The sequence below is a fragment of the Tamandua tetradactyla genome, chromosome 1 (genome assembly GCF_023851605.1).
Source record: "Tamandua tetradactyla isolate mTamTet1 chromosome 1, mTamTet1.pri, whole genome shotgun sequence".
Classification (NCBI taxonomy): domain Eukaryota; kingdom Metazoa; phylum Chordata; class Mammalia; order Pilosa; family Myrmecophagidae; genus Tamandua; species Tamandua tetradactyla.
The window spans coordinates 64,286,648-64,307,783 of NC_135327.1; positions in this window are offsets into that span (position 1 = coordinate 64,286,648).

Below are 21,136 nucleotides of genomic sequence, written 5' to 3' on the forward strand. Positions count from 1 at the left end.
ATAAATACTATGCCTCATTCATATGGACTAACTATAATATAAATATTCGGCGAACTAAAGTTCAGACCATGGGTTATCAGGTTGGAGCCTATTGTAAAAGATCCTAGATGGTAAGTTCTTACAGAATTCACTTATATTTAGGAGTTGTAACTTTTATTTCTGAATTCTGTGATACTGAGGTGTTTGTATATAACCTGGTCATTCCAAGAAACTTCAGCTATTTATGTAACACTTGAGACTCAGAGTTAGAGCTCTGAAGCTATGAAAGTCAGCACTACCCCATACAGGAACTCTTTAAAAAGATGAAAAAGGGATCAGACTTTGACTGAAGATATGAATGAAGCTGATCTGGACATAGCTGGGGTAGATCAAGATACAAGGTAAAGGATGATATCGACTATATTTTGTAAGTTCAATTCCTGTGTAAGACCAAAGAGAGAGATGTTTAATTGGTGCAAAATTTATATTTTCAGTAGTGTATTACCTAATTTAACTTGCATGGCCAGTTTAGTTGAACACCATAAGTACATGAAATCTTGAACAGGGCATGAAATCTTCTTAGTTTGTTTGGGTTAATGTGATGCCCTGGTATATCCCAGAGTAATATGGGCAGTAAACAGAGAAGTAGTTACAAAGTCACCTTGGAAAACTGGGGGAAAATGAGGAAGTATTCAACTTCCCAGTCAGGAGAATTCTTGATATTCTTGCAGGCAGTTTGGACAACCAAATCAATAGGTTGAGCCCTTGATCTTGGGTTTCACCCTTGTGAAACTTCTGAAAAGGACAGGTTAAGCATACTTAACATTACGTCTAAGAGTCATGCCCAGAGAACCTCTTTTACTGCTCAGAGGCAGCTTCTCTCTCTAAGCCACCTGAGCAGGTGAACTCACTGCCCTTCCACCTACATGGGACATGATTTTAAGGGGTATAAATCTCCCTGGCAACATGGGTCAGAACTCCTAGAATGAGCCAGAACCTGGCATCATGGGGTTGCAAAAGCCTTCTTGACCAAAAGGAGGAAGAGAGAAATGAAACAAAATAAAGTTTCATTTGCTGAGAGATTTCATAGTTGAGAGGTTATCCTGGAGATTATTCTTACACATTACATAGATATCCCTTTTTAGTTGATGGGGTATAGGGGTGGCTGGAGGGAATTACTTGAAACTGTTGAGCAGTATTCCAGTAGTCTTTTTTCTTGAAGACAATTGTATGAAGATATAACTTTTACAATGTGACTGTGTGATTGTGAAAACCTTGCGTCTGAAGCTCATTTTATCCAGGGTATGGATAGAGGAGGAAAAAAATGTGGATAAAAAATAAATAATAGGGGGGATGAGGGGTAAAATAAATTGCATAGATTGAAATACTAGTGGTCAGTGACAGGAAAGGGTAAGGGGTATGTGATGTATGAGTTTTTTCTTTTTCTGGAGTTATGCAAATGTTCTGAAAATGAAAATGGTGATGAATACACAACTATATGATGATATTGTGAGCCTCTGATTGTACACAACATGTATGGAATGTTTGCATGTGAAGATTTGTCAAAAAACTTTTAAAACACACACACACACAAAGATATGAAGAGATGCTCAATTTCACTAACTAATAGGGAAATGTAAAACAAAACCACAATGAGATATCATCTCATATTTCCTAGAATGCCTATTTGTTTGTGTTTTTGTTTTTGTTTTTATTATTATTTTTTTTGACATGGGCAGGGTCCAGGAATCAAACCCAGGTCTCCAGTATGGCAGGCAAGAACTCTGCCACTGAGTCACTGTTGCCCACCCCGTAGAATGCCTGTTATAAACAGAAAACATCAAGAAGATGTTGAGAAATTGGTACACTTAGTCACTGTTGCTGGGAATACAGAATGGTGCAGCTGCTCTGGAAGACAGATTGGCCATTCCTCAGGAAACTAAGTATAGAACAGCCACACGATGTAGCAATCCCATTATTAGGCATATATATTCATAGGAACTGAAAGCAGTGACACGAACAGAAATTTGCACACCAAAGTTTATAGCAGTATTATTTATGGTTGCCAATACATGAAAACAGCCCAAATATCCATAAACTGATGAGTGGATAAAGAAATTGTGGTATATACCTATGATGGAATATTATGCACCTGTAGGACAGAATGAAGTCATGATAAATGCAACAACATGGATGAACCTTGATGACATTATATTGCATGAAATATGCCAGAAAAAAAGGGACAATACTGTATGACCTCATTAATATTAACTATTTATTATGAGCGAACTCTGAGAGTTCAGTTCAAAAGTGTAGGTTATCAGGAGATAAGCAGGCAGAGATTGAGCAATCAATGCTTAAGGAATACAGAATGCTTCAATCAGGTTATTGTAAGGTTGGAAATGGATATCACACTACTGTGTGATGGTAGCACAATGCTGTAAGAGTAATTACCAAAGTGAAGTGTGAGCTTATTTGAAGGGGAAGGCTATTGTCACTGTGGTAATTAGATTCATTGTCAACTTGGCGAGGGGAAGGTACCTAGTTCTGTTGCTGTGGACATGAGCCAATGGCATGTGAACCTCATCTCTTGCTGATTACATCTGCAGTCAGCTAGGAGGTGTGCCAGCTTTAATGAATGATATTTAATTGGCTGGTGCTTAAATGAGATAGTTCAACATAGCACAACCCAAGCAGCTCAGCATACCTCATCTCAGCACTTGCAGCTCAGCCAAGGCCTTTGGAGATGCAGAAAGAAATCACCCTGGGGAAAGTTGTTGGAACTCAAAGGCCTGGAGAGAAGGCCAGTAGAGATCACCCTGTGCCTTCCCATGTAAGAAAGAACCTCAGTTGAAAGTTAGCTGCCTTTCCTCTGAAGAACTAATGAAATAAATCCCCTTTTATGAAAAGCCAATCTGTTTCTGGCATGTTGCATTCCGGTAGCTAGCAAATTAGAACGGATTTGGTACTGAGAGTGGGGTGCTGCTGCAGTTTGCAAATACCAAATATGTTGGAAGGGCTTTTTAAATGGATAAGGGGAAGATTTTGGACGAACTGTGAAGAGAATGATGGAGAAGCCCTGGAGTGCTTGAAGAGACTGTTGGTGTAAACAGAACCGCTGCCAATCTGGACAAAGGGGGACACAAAGGGATAAATTGGAGTTTGCAGAATGAGAACCACCCATGGAAGCTTGGGTCTGAAGCAAGAAACCTCAGCCAGGAGAGTGGACCCATCCACATACATGGAGAGGATGTGTCTCCCACCTTGTTGCAGTGGAAGAGTCATGCAGCCTCAGGCCTGGGAGAAGGTACAGCACGCTCCTTGGGGTACTAGGGAAAGCCTGGCTGCCACCACATGGAGAGGTTGAGTGTGTGCCCTGGAAATGGCAGAGAGCCCAGGTGTGGCCCCAATGCCTGGAGAGGGTGGAGCAGAGAAAAAGCTGGTCTCCTCAATGTCCCCCAAGGTTGATTTGGAAAGAAGCAGGCCACTGCATAGGTCCTTGGAAAGGTGGGACTGCCACTTTCTAAAGCTGAAGTATAAATGACTTTCAGACTTTGAAATCCCATCATGGTGTTTGCCCTGCAGGTTTTACATCTGTGTTCCCTCCAATTTCTCCCTATGGAAATGAAAATCTGTATCATGTGACTATCCTCATTTGCATATTGGCATCAGATAACTTGTTTTGAGATTCATAGGTCCACAGCTAGAAGAGAATTTTTTGCACTTTAATATTGTTTAAGGTGATGAGTGTAATTGCCAAGTTGACAAGGGGTGAACACATGGTAGTTAGATTCAGGTGAATCAACTTGGCTAGGTGAAGGTGCTTAGTTCTAGTGCTGCGGACATGAGCCAATGGCATGTGAACCTCATCTGTTGATTATGTCTGCAGTCAGCTAGGAGGCGTGCCTGCTGCAATGAATGATGCTTGATTTAACTGGCCGATGCTTAAATGAGAGACTCAACGTAGCACAGCCTAAGCAGCTCAGCATACCTCATCTCAGCACTTGCATCTTAGCCCAGGCCTTTGGAGATGCAGAAAGAAATCAGCCTGGGGAAGGTTGTTGGAACCCAGAGGCCTGGAGAGAAGGCCAGCAGAGATTACCCTGTGCCTTCCCATGTAAGAAAGAACCTCAGTTGAAGACTAGCTACCTTTCCTCTGAAGAATGAATGAAATAAATCCCCTTTTATTAAAAGCCAATCTGTCTCTGGTGTGTTGCATTCTGGCAGCTAGCAAACTACAACAGTTGCATATGTCACAGAAGGAAAGCTAGCGGATTAAAAAAATGGGCAGTATAACTTAGCAAAATGTCGTGTGGATGATGATGGTGGTTAATTGTATGAATATGGAAAATTCTTACATGGACTAGAAAAAAACGTATGCCACTATTACAAGGTGTTTATAATAGTGTGGTATATGGGAAAATACACTTAAAACAAACTAAAGCCCATCATTAAAAATAACATTGCAATATTATGCTGGTTTGAAACTGTTATTACCACAGAAAAGCTATGTTTTCAATCCTGATTCAATATTGTGGGGTGGAACTTTTCATTAAGTTGTTTCCATAGAGCTGTGACATCCCAATTGTGGGTGAGATCTTCTGATTAGGTTGTTTCCAAGGATATCTGTCTTAATCTGCTTATTGGAAATGTTCAAGAGGGAACCATTTTGGAAAAAGCTTCAGAGCCAACACAGAGTCATTTGCAGATCTTCTCAGGGAAGCCATTTGAAACTATAAGCCAGGAGAGAAAGCCAGATAACATTGCCACATACCTTTCCATGTGCCAAAGAAACTCCAAATGTCTTTGGCCTTTTATTCAGAGTCAAGTTATCTTACTCTGGATGCCACAATTAGGACATGTTATGGCTTTAGAACTGTAAACTTGTAACTTAATAAATCCATTTTATAAAAACCAACCTATTTCTGTTATTTTGCATTCTGGCAGCTTTAGCAAACTAAAACAAATATTCTTTCATTAATTGTAACAAAGCACTATACCAAAGATAAATGTCAATCATAAGGGGAATCAAGGGTTACAGGATTATTTTTTGGAAGAAATGAGAATTTTCTAATATTGATGGTGGTGCTGAATACCCAACTATGTGATTATACCAAAAGCCACTGAGTATACACTTAGGATGGATTGTATGGTATATGAGCAAACTACTCAAAAAAAACTGAAAACACAAGCACTGGAGAACTTGTGGAGAAAGAGGTATACCTACTCACAGTTGATAGGGAAGTAGAATCGTGCAGCCCTTCATTGCAGTTGCGAGTCTTCTGGCCTGTCCTATGGATTTTGGATTCTTCCATTCTGATGGTTGTGTCTCATATTCAGAGATCTCTTCTATTGGTTCTGTTTCTCTAAAGAAACTTAACACAGCTTCATACCAGGAAAGGTTCTTCTTTGTTTTTTTTTTTTTTTTGGCATTGTAAATCATCTGTTTATTAAGAATTGAGGTATTTAATTTTGATTGTGAACACTTTTAAATTTTCAGCTCAGGGTGGACCATGGTGGCTTAGCAGGCAGAGTTCTCACCTGCCATGCCAGAGACCCAGGTTTGATTCCTGGTGCCTGCTCATGCAAAAAAAAAAAAAAAAAAAAAAAAAAATTCAGCTCATCTCAAACAGACTTTTGGTTTGGAAGTGGATTTCTCACAGATAATGCAAAAGGAATTGACCTGGACAGCATCTAATAAGAATAATTGTATTAAGAGAAGGAAAAGTTTTGGCCAAGAGTACTGTTCCTCTATAAAAATATCTTGGAGTTTCTGCGACAGACAGGGCTTTTCATATTAAGATTATAGTAACCTTGACTTTTTTTCTGCCTTTAGTGGTAATGGTTGTTTTGCAAAATATGTTCCACCTAATGTCATTTTTAATATACTCTTTGGAAAGAGGGGAGAAAATAATCTTTTAAAATATATTGAAAATTGTATAGACTGGGAACTAGAAATTGACAAGCTGGAAAAGAGCATGTAAGGGGCTACTCCAGGACAATTTCTCTCAGTAACAATAAAAAATACAATAAAAATCATTCAGTGTTCTCCAAATGATTCATGTCTTGTGTCCAATTAAAAAAAAAATAACAAACTACCGACTGACTAGAGTATAATATCATTTCCTCTTAAAAAGTCTAAAAGGAATGGAACGTGGCTAGAAAAAGGAACATCATCAGATATTTAAAACTGAAAAAAAAAAGGATACCACCTAACAAGTTTCCTATAATTGTTTTCTCTGATACATTTAATATTCTCATGGCTGAGAGGGAGAGACAATTGGGGCTAACTTCTGTACTGGTCCTTATAAATGGAGGACATATATGGAGTGGCATCATATGTAGCTCAAACTACTTGAAAGAAAAAAGATAGAGTGAGAGAGAGGGAAAAAATGTATGGAAATGCAGGAGAGAGGGAAGGAGAGAAGAATGACGGGAGGGAGGAAGGGAGGAAAACTAACTTCCTATATTCTCTGTGTTCTACCCTTTCTTCATGATGGGGTGGGGGTGGGCATGGGCTAATATCTCAGTTCAGGAAAGATTCTGGAGAAACAAAATCTTAAAAATAGGTTTTTCAATTGGTTTTCTATTCTTCTTTGACTCAAAGGCACTAATGACTCTATAACCAATAATCAAGATGGTATGGACAGTCCATGGCATGAGTTGGCAATACAGATACACAAAAATATCACTATATGATCCTGCTAATTGTGTGCTTATATGAGGCAAGGCTCTGGGTGACAATGTTTTTGACATATGAAAGATGGAAAAGATTCCATGTGTACCCTAAAAGAAAATCTTATTTCCTGTGGTCACAGACTTCAGATCTTTGAAAACAAGACCCAGAGTCTCACTGAGTGAGTAGCAGATTTAAAATGTAAACTAAATTCTCACCCTTTCAGAGTATGTGTAGTTAAAGTGAGGGCATTGATTGGAGTAGAACTTGTGCTGATATAAATCTGTACAGTATGTCAGAAGAGCCATTTTCTTTCATCCTCATTCAATATAGCTGGGTGGGATCTTTTTTATTAAGTTGTCTCCATGGAGAGGTGATCATCCAATTGTGGGTGTGACCTTTTGATTTAGTGGTTTCCATGGAAATGTGTCCTCAACCATTCAATGTGGGGTCATTTACTGGAGTCCTTTAAGAGGAAATCATTTTGGAGGAAGATAGCATTCATAAAGCCAGAGACCTTTGGAGAGGAAGAAAGAAAATGTCCCTAGGGAAGCTGTTTGACAAAAGAAGCCAAGGGCCCAAGCAGATGCCAGCCACATGACTTCCTAGCTGACAGAGGTGTTCTAGGCCTACCAGCCCCTCTTGAATTAAAGTATTGTTTTCTGGATGCCTTTGTTTGGACATTTTTATAGCATTAGAACTGCAAACTTGCAAGTTAATTAATTTTCTTTATGAAAGCCACCCCATTTCTGGTATCTTGCATTCTGGCAGCATTTAACAAACTAAAATAGAATGGGATCCTGAAACCTGGGATGGGGACATATGGTTGATAATGATAGCAATGGGGACATGGACCCTGGATTCTGCTAAGTCTTTGGTAGATAGCCCTGAAATGGTATGTCCTGAAGAAACAGCCACTCAGTTTCCAACATGGTTGAGGAAACAGCTTCCCAGCCTTCAGTCTTCCCTGAAGAGTCTGTAAGTGGAAGAGTCAAATTCCACCTACAGAGATTAAGCAGTCAATGCTTGCTAAACCTGTAACCACCTCTCCTACGGAAACAGCCTTCACTCCTACGTCTGGAAAGATTAATTCTGTTTCCCCAGATGATACTGCAATGAAACGCCCCCAGGTAATTGGCTTGAAAGACACTTCTAATTCTTTCTATGAGCCACCCCCACTATCTCTTTTATCAACTTATTTCAAGACCAATAACTGAAGTTGCAGTAGGCCCTGAAAGGTGAGGTACCCCATGTGTGCCCCATGGTGTATATGCTACACACCGAAAGAACTGCATAAATTTTCCAATTTATATAGACAGATACCAGGGGAATATGTTTTGGAATGGATATTAAGCTGGCAGAAGCTACATGGGGATAGATAATGGTGGAAAAAATATAAAGTTGGATCAGGCAGAATTTGATATGGGCCCATTTAGCAGAGAATCTGCATTCAATGCTCAGGGGGCTAGAAAGAGTGTTAACAGCTGTTTGGCTGAAACATGGATCAAAAGGTGGCCAACATTACCTGAAGTTGAAATGTCAGAACTCCCCTGGTATAATGCAGATGAGGGGATCCAAAGGCTTAGAGAGATTGCAATATTAGAGTAGATTTATCATGGAAGACCTGCCAGCTCACACTCTCTAGGAATGTCCAGAGGACACATCTTTTACCAGGACTTTGAGTTATAAATTTGTGAGACTAGCTCCATTGTCCCTGAAGAACTCTGTAGTCGCCCTTCTCTGTAGGTCAGATATTATTGTAGTAACTACTGAATGAACTAGAATCCTTAAACACAATGGGAATGATCAGATACTGAGCTGGCAGAAGTCACATGGCAACAGTTAATCACCATAATGGACAGCAGACTCAAAGTAGCACCCAGATCATGGAGTACTTACAAGCTAAATAGATGAGTAGTCTACTAAATTCTTGTTTGAGCCATATAGGCAGAATTCTAGGTCAAGTGAACAAAAGTCTAACTTGAATTACAAAAGCAAAGAGTTCCATCCCCTTAATCAATTCCCAGATTTGAGATAGTTTACAGAACCAGAGACCCTTGAATTAGGGGACGGTCAGGTAACCTTGGGGAATGATCACTATTAATGCCAAAAATTTACACTTAACCTTCCTCCCAGCTTCCCCCAAGGAGACCTGCAGCTCTTTACCAGGGTAACTGTACACTGTGGAAAAGGAAATGATCAGCTGTTTGGGAGATTATTAGATAATAATTCCAGGAGACCCAAAAATGCCACTCTGGTCCACCAGAGTAGGGGCTTATGAAGATCAGGTGACTGAAGGAGTTTTAGCTTAAGTCCATCTCACAGTCAGTCCAGTGGATCCCCACATCCATTTTGTGTTTATTTCCCCAGTTCTGGAATGCATAGTTGGAATCAATAACCTCAACAACTGGCAGAATCCCCACATTGCTTCCCTAACTCATTAAGCAAGGGCTATTATGGTAGGAAAGGCCAAGTGGAAGCCACTGAACTACTTATGCCCGGCAAAATAGTAAATCAGAAGCAATACTGGATTCCTTGAATGACTGCAGCAATTAGTACCACTCTGAAGGATCGGAAGGATGCAGGGTGGCGATTTCCACTGCATTCCCCATCCAACTCACCTATTTGGCCTGTGAAGAAAATAGGTGAGTCTTGGAGCATGACAGTGGACTTAGGTGGTGATTCCAATTGCAGCTGCTGTTCCAGATGTGGTTTCATTGCTTGAGCAAATTAACACATCCCCTGGTACCTGTATGAAATTATTGATCTGGCAAATGCTTTTTCATCAATAGCTATTAGTAAGGACCACCAGTAACAGTTTGCTTTCAGCTGGCAAGACCAGCAATATACCTTCAGTATCCTATCTCAGGAGTATATCAACCTTCCAGCCCTATGTAATGATCTTGTCCACAGGGATCTTGCTCATTTCTTTCTCTCATAAGACATCACGGTGGTTCATTATATTGATATCATGTTGATTGGACCTAGTGAGCAAGAAGTAGCAAATACTCTAGATGTACTTGTAAGGCATTTGCTTGTCAGGGGATGGAGATAAATCCAACAAAAATATAGGGTCGTTCCATCTCAGTGAAATTTCTAGGTGACCAGTGGTGTGGGGCATGCTGAGATATCCTTAAGGTGAAGGATAAGCTGTTGCATCTGGCCCCTCCTATGGCCAAAAAAATAAGGCACAATGCCTTACTGGCCTCTTTGGATTTTTGAGACAACATATTCCTCATTTGGGTGTGCTACTCTCCCCTAAAGGAAAATCACAACACCGGTCTTTAGGATTTTGGAGTAAAGGCATATCATCTTCTGCGGATAACTTCTCTCCTTTTGAGAAAGACAACATATTCGAATGAAAGTCAAGCTACTAGTTTTGAGTAGTGACCAAGACAAGAGGAGGGTCTACTATAAGTCCAGGTTGCTCTGCCACTTGGGCTATATAAGTCAGCAGATACAATGGTGCTGGAAGTGTCAGTGGCAAATAAAGATGCTATCTGGAGTCTTTTGCAGGCCCCTAAAGGAGAATCACAACACAGGTCTTTAGGATTTTGGAGTAAAGTCTTATCATCTTCTGCAGATAACTTCTCTCCTTTTGAGAAAGAGCTTTAAACCTGCTACTGGGCCTTATAGTGGCTGAACACTTAACCATAGGCCACCACATTACCATGAAATCTGAATTGCCTATCATGAAGATTCACCAAGCCATAAAGTTGGGCATGCACCACAGCACTCCATCATAAAATGGAAATGGTATATATGAGATAGGGCCGGAAGGCACAAGTTATGTTTGAGTAAGTGGCACAAATACCTATGGCCCCCACTCATGCTACATGACCTTCTCTTTCCCTGAGTTATGGCCTCTTGGGGAGTTCCTTACAATCAGTTGACTGCAGAAGAGAAAATTCAGGCCTAGTTACAGATGGTTCTGCATGATATGCAGCTACCACCCAAAAGGTGACAGTTGCATCACTACAGCCCCTTTCTGGGATGGCCAAAGACAGTGGTGGGGAGAGATTCTCTTAGCAGGCAGAACATTGAGCAGTGCACCATGGCCAGCTGAGATGCTTGCTGACGGTAAAGGTAACATGTGATGGGTTGAGGAAAAGGTAGTTATAAATATGAATTACTACCATGTGACCAGTGACAGTAATGAGGGCTGTGATGTTGCACATAAAACAAACATCTTGTGTTTTAATCATATGACATAAGTTGTATTATTCATGTTATAGAATATAAATTTTAAGAGTGAATGGAGGCATGGGTGGTTCAGTGGTAGAACGCTTGTCTTCCATGTGGGAGACCCAGGTTCGATTGCTGAACCATGCGCCACTCCCTGCACCCCCCAAAAGTAAGTGTTACCTAAGGACTTGCACCTTATTCTGCAGATAGTATGCAGTTCCGTTGGGTATTGTTAGTCATAGCATATGTCTGTTATTGTCTTCTGTTTAGGCATTAAGTATGATTTAAGGTGATGTGTATAGCTGCCAAACTGACAAGGATGGACTGTGATGATTAGGTTCAGGTATCAAATTGGCCAGGTGCTGGTATCCAGTGGTCTGATTAGGAAAGCATTAGCCTATTACTGCAAGGATATTTCATGGCTAGTTCATAACCCAGAAGGCTGGTTTATTAAATCATCAGTCATTTGACTGCATTGTGGCTGATAACATCTATGATCAACAAAGGGTATGTTTTCCACAAATCAGAGAATCTGATTAGTTGGATTTGATCCAATCAGTTGAAAACTTTTAAGGGAAAAAGATACCTTCATTTTGCCTGCCAGCCAGCCAGCCTTTCCTGTGGAGTTCGCTGAGATCCTTTATTAGAATTGCCAGCCTCATGGCCTCCCATAAATACTTTGGATTATTGCATCCCCATGGTTGTGATATTTGTACAAATCTCATCTTTACAGATATCTCTTGTCGTTTCTCTAGAGACCCCTAATACACACCTTGACCCTTTTTTTGCTGATTAATCTTATTTGAATGGTCTATTAATATAGTTTCTTTGTACCTTTTGTACTATTTTGATGTACACTGTGCACTTCAATACTTTAATGCTTTAACTTTGGAATTTAGCGACCGGCTTGTTTGTTCCTTAAGCATGTTAACAGTGTTTAACAGACAGTGTTAAAAGAATGATTTTTTTTAATGCCTGCAGCTGATAAAATAAACCCCTTTACCAGTCTTTGCAGAATTATGTGTGTGCTCACATTCAGAATTTAGTCAGGCTAACAGCCTAAAGAAGAACCCCAAGTGAAAGCATAGGCCCATCTTTTTAATTTTCTTACCATGCATCTTGTCTTAGTCATGCAACATGGTGTTATGAATTCCCATCTACAAAGATCCAAATACCACTTCCCCTGCAGGAAAGTTTTTCTACTCCGTTCTGTGCATTTTATTAAATGTTTTAAAACCAGTAATTCTTTGCTCAAACTATGTAAGATTTTATTGTTTTCTTCCAAAAGTTTAGTTGCCCTGCAAGCCATTTATAAATTTACACCAAGCTCTGGGACAGGAAGTCAAGAGACATGTGTCCTGGTTCAGATGTTCATGCTGCCACCAGAGAGACTGGTATACATATACATGCATCCCTATATGTGCATGTTACTCTGCTCCCTCTGTTACCAGGACCAGGGATGGACACTTGGTGCACAGGCTGGCTCCACACTAAGGAAGGGAGTGGTTGGAGATAGGTCCAATAAAGGAGTCAGGAGGATTTCCTACCATCTTAAAGTTGTTAGTTTTATTGATTTTGCAGTGTCGTGTTAATGCAACCCAAATGTTTTTCAGAGCTCTGAGAATGATGAAGTTCTACTAGTTTTTCCTTGTTGCCTAAATCTGTGCAGGGGATGGCACCCTGGAGCAACTCACCCACTATTTTGGTGACATCACCCAATTATCTTTTAAAGATTTTAAAAATCGGGGGAAAATATTGTTAGCCACATATTCACAATTTCTGATGTTGTCCATTCCTTTGTATAAGTAGGTCAACATTTCAATCTGATATCCATTTCTTTCTGTCTGAAGTACTTTCCTTAATGTTTCGTATAGGGAGATCTGCTGTTAATTCTTTCAGCTTTTCTCTGCCTGAAACAGCAGACGTTCCCTCTGCTCCATTTCACTGGTTGTTTCCTCAGGTTCAAATAATTCTCTCATTGTCTCAGCTCTTCAGTACTCAGCTGAAGATTCCAGGTGGCCCTGCTTCACTTTAGAGCTCTAACTCGGTGCACTGAACCCTCTCTCTGGTTTTCTGTACTGATTACTCAGGTTGGTTTGACCTCCTCAGAATCCCGACTCGATCCATGGAGACCATAAGGCATTTCCTCAGTTTACCTATCTGCTCGGCATCCAGACAACTTTCCTCAGACTGTAATCTACATAACTATAGTCATTTCATTTTTTTCATGCAAGAATGTATTTATTTTCATAGTGTTGATCGGTGGGACACGAGTCTATACATTCCATTTCAATCAGTCCTCATTTCATCTGTTTTCTTCTGCTTCAGGGACCACTATAACATAGAGCCTGATGTCCAATATCTGAAAACTGTTCTCATATACTTTGCCTGGGTCAGTTGTTTCTAGCATGAGGTTAAATTGAGTCCTCTTACTTCATCTTGCTCAGAAACAGAAACCCATAATTTATTTGACATAGTAAATGAGTATGAATAACTGGATCTGGTATTTACAACAGATAAAAGGAAACTGGTTACTTCCATCTTATACTAAGATATCGTTTGTAGCCATCTGAAGTATTCCCAAGGTTTTTTTTCTCTCCCTAATTTATCCCATTATCTCCTTCTTACTCTTGCTAAATCACTGTCTCCCTTTTTTTATTCCTGATGAACAGTAAGCTATTCGTAAATGAAAACTATTAGAAGAAAATTGATTCTCAGGTGGAACATAGACGTAAAGGAGAAGGAAATCTCTTTTCCTAGACTTTGCAGAGTGAGGATATCTAAGCAAGCTCTCCTAACTTAAGACATCAGAAGATAGTGCTACCCAACAAAAGGAAGCCTGGATATGGTACCATGGTCTTCCTGTTTTCCTCTGGGCTCCAATGTGCAGTTGAATTGGACCTGTATGCCAGAAGATGAACTCTTATATTTTTTGAAATCAGTTTCTCAGTGTGCTTTTACTACAGTAAAAGCTTTTACCACTACTTTTATTACCAAATAGTACGACATACTTCACAACTGCACTACAATTTTTATTGCCCTTGTAAAACTCTTCCAAACTTAAGTGGTATATTTAAGCACCTGAAATTGAATCTAAAATGTGTGCGGAAACTAAATTCACAAGAAGCTCACATGGACAAGATCTGGGCCACATATCTCCACTTACCAAGTAGTATGTGCTGTCTATGAGCTGGCAGTGTGGCACTGTATTTGATAACTTGACCTCTGGAGCAATACTTGGCAAAAACCCAGCTCAGTCACCCAGTAGTGAATATCCCTGGAACAAGTTATTTAACTTCTCTGTTCTTCCATTTGGGGGAACTAATAGAAATTACTTCATAGTGATTTTAAAAGTTAAATACTTTAATATGTGGAAAGTACACAGAACTTTAAATAATAATGACACCTTAACTTCCATTCGTAAGGAAAAGGGCATTTTCTCACAACAGGGAGTTATACCCATCTCTGGTTCTTAAAAACTAAGGAATAACTCCAATCACTCTACTTACATGAGGGCCAGTGCTTCCATGGAGAAAAAAATCAATAGGCAATACAGCTGGTTGTGATGGTCTGGGATACAGCATGGAAAATATAATGCAACATAAATAGAAAAAGAGACATAAATCCCACAAATGTAAGCACCATCAATAAATATCTTTGTCTGAGACAATATATATTCCACATATAACTGGGGATGGCCTATACATTGAAAAGTTGGAAGCTATTGAGAGGTGGTCTATGCTACTCAGTACTGCTGACTTCTAGATGACTAAGGAATGAAGGTTTGGATCTCTCCTCCACTTCTGTTGATGGTTTTCAGTTACTCCCATGGTCCAGTGAATGCCAGGGGTGCTTATCTTGTACCTTGTAACTTCAAGGTTATTTCTAAGCACTTCCCATTCTCATGCTGAAATGTTTAAAATGAACAGCTTTCTGGCTCATTCCTTCCCCTTTAGCTCAGAGCACATGTAAACACTCACTGGAGACTAATGCATGCTATAGATGTGCATTTTATGGCACCTGACCCACCCACCACACTGCTATCTATGTTGCCAAGACAGTGAGCTCCCTTACCTACAGCACACGAAAAAGAGGTATGCATGTAGAGTATCCCCCTATGGCTCCATAGGGGCCTGCTGGCCATGGGGAATTGACGCGTACTAGCGAAGCTGATCTTGTTTTATCTCTTCCCTATGTGACTAAGCAGCACTCTATCCACTGCCTGTGTAGGTCAGGTCTTTTGTTACCAAATTCAACATCTGTATGGAACAGGTTGACATCTCTTAGATATGACTTCTAAACTGGTAATAGGTGTTTCCATGGATATGGTAATAGGTGTTTCCATGGATATGGTAATAGGTGTTTCATGCCAAAAGCTTTGGTGCAGCAAACACAATCAACAACAAAGTACCTCATGGTATGGTGGAGGCATAAGGGCTCTTCCATTCAGTAATCCTGAAGTGGTTCTGGCACTCTGGGAAATGACAGGCTGACTGAGTTAAATGCCTCCCCCTAGCTGAATGGGGACAGGAGAAATGTGAGAAAACGTGGTAATAAGGATGAACTGATTTGATGGCTGAGGATGGGTATGTGAGAAGTGGGTCCTAGAAAGAGTAGGGAATATTTACATTGACTTCTGGTTGCACACTCCCACAACCACCCACCAACCACCACAGTGTCTCAAGGATGTACAATGTCTGCCAAGAGGAATCTGAGGCTCTCATGTGGGGAGCTCCATCTAGTCCAGGTTGTTTGTGGGCCCCATGTTAGATCAGTTCTCACTCAACGCAGAGCCAATAAAGAGGTTTCTGAAAATGAAACTATTAAAATGAGATATTTTTCAGTTAGTGAAATACAGAAGTTAAAAGACAGATATGGATGGAATGCCAGGGAAGTATCATGTGGCTGGGTTAGTGCATCTTTTCAACAAGGATCCAATGCAGACTCAGAAATCTTGAGCTTAATGCCACAGCCTGGGAACATTACTGATGCTCTCATAAAATGTATTTTTACCAACAAGGAACAGCACAACCAACAGAGCACAGAGACAAACCCATGCCACTTCTAGTCTGGATTCCTTGGAGCACGATTGCATTGTTCCCAAATGGGGGAAGTTCTCAATAAAAAACTCAAGGATAACTACTGTTCATGAGGTCATAACTGCCCTTTAGGTTAAGGTGATAGAAATAGCTTTATGAGTCCACTCCTGGAAAGGATGTGGATGAGAAAATCCTGCCTCAAACAGCACTAGAGGTATTTATGAGATAAAAGTCTCCCCAGTGGAAGACACCCCTGCCCCTTCTGCTCTCTCTGTTAATGATGGTGGGCAATGTCATGGAAGATATCCAACACCATATGTCACTTTGTGATGGAAACAGCAGTATGGAGGCAGGCCTGGATGGATGGAAGCCAGGGATGCGGTTTGAATCTGTGGTGTACCCCAGAAAAGCCATGTCCTTTAACCCTCATTCAATACTGATGGGTGGGAACATTTTGATTATTCATGGAGATGAATCTCCACCCATTAAAGGTGAGGTTGCTTACTGGACCCTTCAAGAGGGAACCATTTTGATAAAAGCTTGAGAGCCATGAGAGCCCACATAGCCAGAGACCTTTGGAGATGAAGAAGGCTCCTAGGGGAACTTCAGGAAACAAGAAGCTGGGAGAGAAAGGCTAGCAGACTTCGCCATGTGCCCTTCCAGCTGTGACAAACTCCAAGCTTCACCGGCCTTTCTTGAGTGAAGGTAACCTCTTCTTGGTGCTTTAATTTGAACATTTTCATAGCCCTGCTTTAATTTGGACATTTTTGTGGTCTTAGAACTGTAAATGTGCAACTTAATAAATTCCCCTTTTTAAAAGCCATTCCATTTCTGGTATATCACATTCTGGCAGCTTGCAAACTAGAACACCAGGCAACAGGAAGATGCACTGAAGGGCCATACAAGGAAGACAAAGACCAAGGAAAGACAAAAGAAGGGGTAAGGCCCACCTTCAGGGGACGGTAGCTTTGGTTACTAAAACAGAGAGATGATGCAGAAACCAATGTGCTCCCACCAAAAAGACACTAATGTCAAAAGTATAAGGAAGAAAGAGGGTCCCTGTTAGCCAGAGAGGAGGTCACAGGAGCCACTAAAGAGGAGAAAAAGGGCTGGCAAAACTAGAAAGAATTGAAGTACTGCATAACTTCACTTTGTGTCCTGAGTACTGAGAGGGATGCACGGATTGCTAAAACTTCCCCTGCCTCTACCAGGACAATAAGGAAGACAATTCCAACTGTGAGCATAAGACAGATAGGGAAGATGATTCATCTTGTCTATACTGCAATATTACTCTCTACCCCAAATAGCCAAGATATACTACCACCTGCTTCAAACAGCAGCTTTTATACTATTAGACCTTTAGTTGAGACTGAGCACTTAATTGATGCGACCTCTCTGATTCTAAGGTCCAAACTATTCATAATGTGGGTAGTCATTAAACTTACTAATAAGGTAGGACCGTGTGCTGGTTTGAAAGGATGTTATGTGCCCTAGAAAAGCCATGTTTTAATCCTAATCCCATTTTGTAAAGGCAGCCCTTTCTTCTAATCCCTATCCAGTACTGTATGTTTGAAACTGTAATTAGATCATCTCCCTAGAGATGTGATTTAATCAAACTGGGTTAGGTGAAGGCATGTCTCCACCCATTTGGGTGGGTCTTGATTAGTTTCTGGGGTCCTATAAAAGAGGAAACATTTTGGAGAATGGAACATTCAGAGAGAGCAGGGCAGAACGACATAGCCACGAGAAGTGGAGTCCACCAGCCAGCAAACTTTGGAGATGAAGAAGGAAAATGCCTCCTGGGGAGCTTCATGAAATAGGAAGCCAGGAGAAGAAGCTAGCAGAAGATGCCATGTCCACCATATGCCCTTCAAGATGAGAAAGGAACCCTGATCATGTTCACCATGTACCTTTCCAGCTGAGAGAGAAACTCTGTGTTTGCCATGTGCCCTTCCACTTGAGAGAAACCCTGAACTTTATTGGCCTTCTTGAACCAAGATATCTTTCCCTGGATGGATGCCTTTGATTGGACATTTCTATAAACTTGTTTTAACTGGGACATTTTCTCAGCCTTAGAACTGTAAACTAGCAACTTATTAAATTCCCCTTTTAAAAAGTCATTCCATCCCTGGTATACTGCATTCCAGCAGCTAGCAAACCAGAACAGACCATTTCAACAAAGCTTGCTTATGAAGTTGAAATGGTAAATCCAAGACCAAGTCACAGCAGGACCTCAGGGAGATAGCTGGTGCCATGTACAAAGCCCTACTCTGCTGGATGGGGCCAAACAGCCCAGAGGATGGTCTAAGTGGGATAGTCCAGCTGATGGTATGACTTGACTCACAGATCAAACTGCAAAACACAGGTGATAGAGTACACTGGGCCACTGTGGTCATCTTATCAAGGAATGATCATCTTCTGATTGAGAGTGGATGAGGGCATTCTGTCCAATGGGATGAACTCCATGTGATGGAGATAAGCTGTTGAGGTTACTCCAACTATGTCTTGTTATATGTATAGATTCATCTGCTCTTTAAAACTGACTCCTATATCGCCCAATGACAGGCAAATCAATGATTTAAGTGTAATAAGCTCTTCCATGTGGGCATATGGTCTATTAAACCAGCTTATAAATTGTGAATGAATTTGAAACTACTGTTGACATCCATCACAAAAGCCCTTTGGAGTAGAACACAAATGTAATTTCCATGCTGACCAATGATGTACCAAAGAAGTTTCCATGATTACCTGCTGATCCACTACAAAAAAGGACAAAGCAGCTCAACTCAGATGCTAGAATGGGCCACATCATGATGACTTACTAAAGAAGGAGCAAGGACCAAAAGCACAGCAATTATGATTTCTAACAATGAGCTCAGGCCACATGGCATAGTGTATTGAGCCATATCAGATGGGGATTAGGTCCTCCATTAGAGTGGCAACTCAACCGCATCAGACTGCTTATCCTAGCCATGGGTTCCAACAGTGGCTCGGCATATCTGACACATGTAGCATGTGGATGCTGGTACCTCTGCTGAAGCCCTGGAGAAATACATAGGCTATGTGATCTGATATACAAGACTCCAATCAGATCATGGTATCTGATTTCAGCTAACATGGCCCAGCAATGGCTGTGCTCCCATTGGATAATATTGGCCTTTCATGTTCCCTACAGCCTCAAAGCAAATGGGACATAGCACATGAAAGCAAATGACAAGACAATATACCTCTGGCACTGAAAAAGTGTCTAATGGTCGTAACTGTGAATGGTCCTAATAATAATGGAAACTTGGACCTGAGCACGCCTATATACCTGCTGACTGCATTATGGAGGAAGCCATCACCAGTGGCGTATCAGTTTATTCAGGTTTGTGGATGGAATGCAACTGGAGAGCCAAATATTCCCTAGTACAGAGAAAAGACCTTGGAAACCACTAGTGGTGTGCAAAGGCATCATTTATGTTATTAATTTTATGCATATGGCTAGAATCCTATTACAGTGGACGTCCTTGGATTGACAGCCAATAAGGGATACATCAAACTACTTTTCACACCCAATGAAGCTTGAGATCTACGTGGGAAAGAGGCTGAGGATGACCCCTCCCAGAAAGATGAGGGTAATGGACTTGAGCTCAGTGACATGCATGAAATAATGGAATTTCCCAGGACTTCTGATGGTGGGTGGATGCCCCACTGAACTATATATGCATGTTCAGATACCATGAAATTACAGGCTTGGAAATATGGATTACTTTACTCAAATTTCTAAACATGGAAATCATAATTTTATTTTTACTTCAGACCATATGACACTCCTAAATTAATAATTACCTCTAATTTTATTTTGCAAATTTAGTAGTGTTTTACACATACACAAACATGTCATCTACAAACAAAAAGTTTCCTTTTCTTCCTCCCAAGTTTTTTTCTCTACTGTTACAGAAGTCCGCAATTATGTCTATTTACAGTAAGTTATGAGAGAAGACAACCTTTTCTTGTATTGAGGATAAAGTGATCAGTCTTTCAATAATTCATAAAGCATAAGGTATAGAACTGAGAACAGAAATACTTCCAATGTCCCCAATTTTAATAGGAAAGCATTCAGTAGTCTTTTTAAATTATGGAATTAGCTGAAAAATGTTCATACATGCATGCTCTGGATAACTTTTCCAAAATTAAGGTCAAGGACTGGATTTCCACATCTGGACCTTCACAATGGCACTGCCTATAGACCTCTATAGGTTTTGGAATATTACCTCTTTGATTACTAATTATTTCAGTGGGTTTAGAACAATACTCTCTAATGGGCCAGGAAATGGGAACTATGTGGACACCCACTTGACTGAGTGAACTACTGTGTGCTGGATCCTCTCAGCTACTGTTAAATATTGTTGATACTTAGATGAAATATTGTTCCCTCCAAGATCAGAAACAAAGCAAACATACCTGTTGCTACCCTTCAAATTTTTAATCACTGACCCAAAAAAAGTCCATTATAGGCAATGACAAAGCATACTACTGGATTTATGCTAGAAGACTCCCAAATCACAGACTAGACATTCTCCTATCCCCAAACCTATATATGTCCACTCCTGATCTCTATATTGTAGCCACCAAATGTCCAATAATTTGCCCAATCCCCTAAAACACAATTTTTCACAGAGACACAGTAACTTGGGGCCAGCGCCCACAAACTTTCTGGATAAATAATTTCCCATTGAATACATTCTCCATGATGAATTTTCTGGATCTCTCCCAAGGGTTCAAGCTGCTAATAAAGACTTCTCCCTCTCTTTCATGTTTTTGCTACTTTTCCCTCTCATTTCATGTTTCCATGGCTATTCCTAAATTGAGTATTTAGCACACCAAGGCTAGTCTTTCATTGAATAGTGCACAGTAATTACAGACCTAGTGATCCATTTCTATGAAGTCCACTCATTTTATTTCATGGATAAACTGAAATTAAGATACTCCCAAATTATATACATAGAATTTCCCACAGGTAATTTTTCTGACTTATCAGTTAGAGCAGTAGAGAAGGACTTTCCATTGCCAATAGATTCACACTGTGAATTCTCACATATGAAATATCACCAGACCAACTAAAAGGACTTTCCTACATAGATGACATTCATATGGATTCGCTCCTGTATAAATTTCCTTATGTCAACTGAAATAGTACTGACAACTAAAGGCACTAACATATTGGTTAGAAACAGTGTTTCTTCAGTATGTGAGCCCCTCTGGTGCGTTTAAA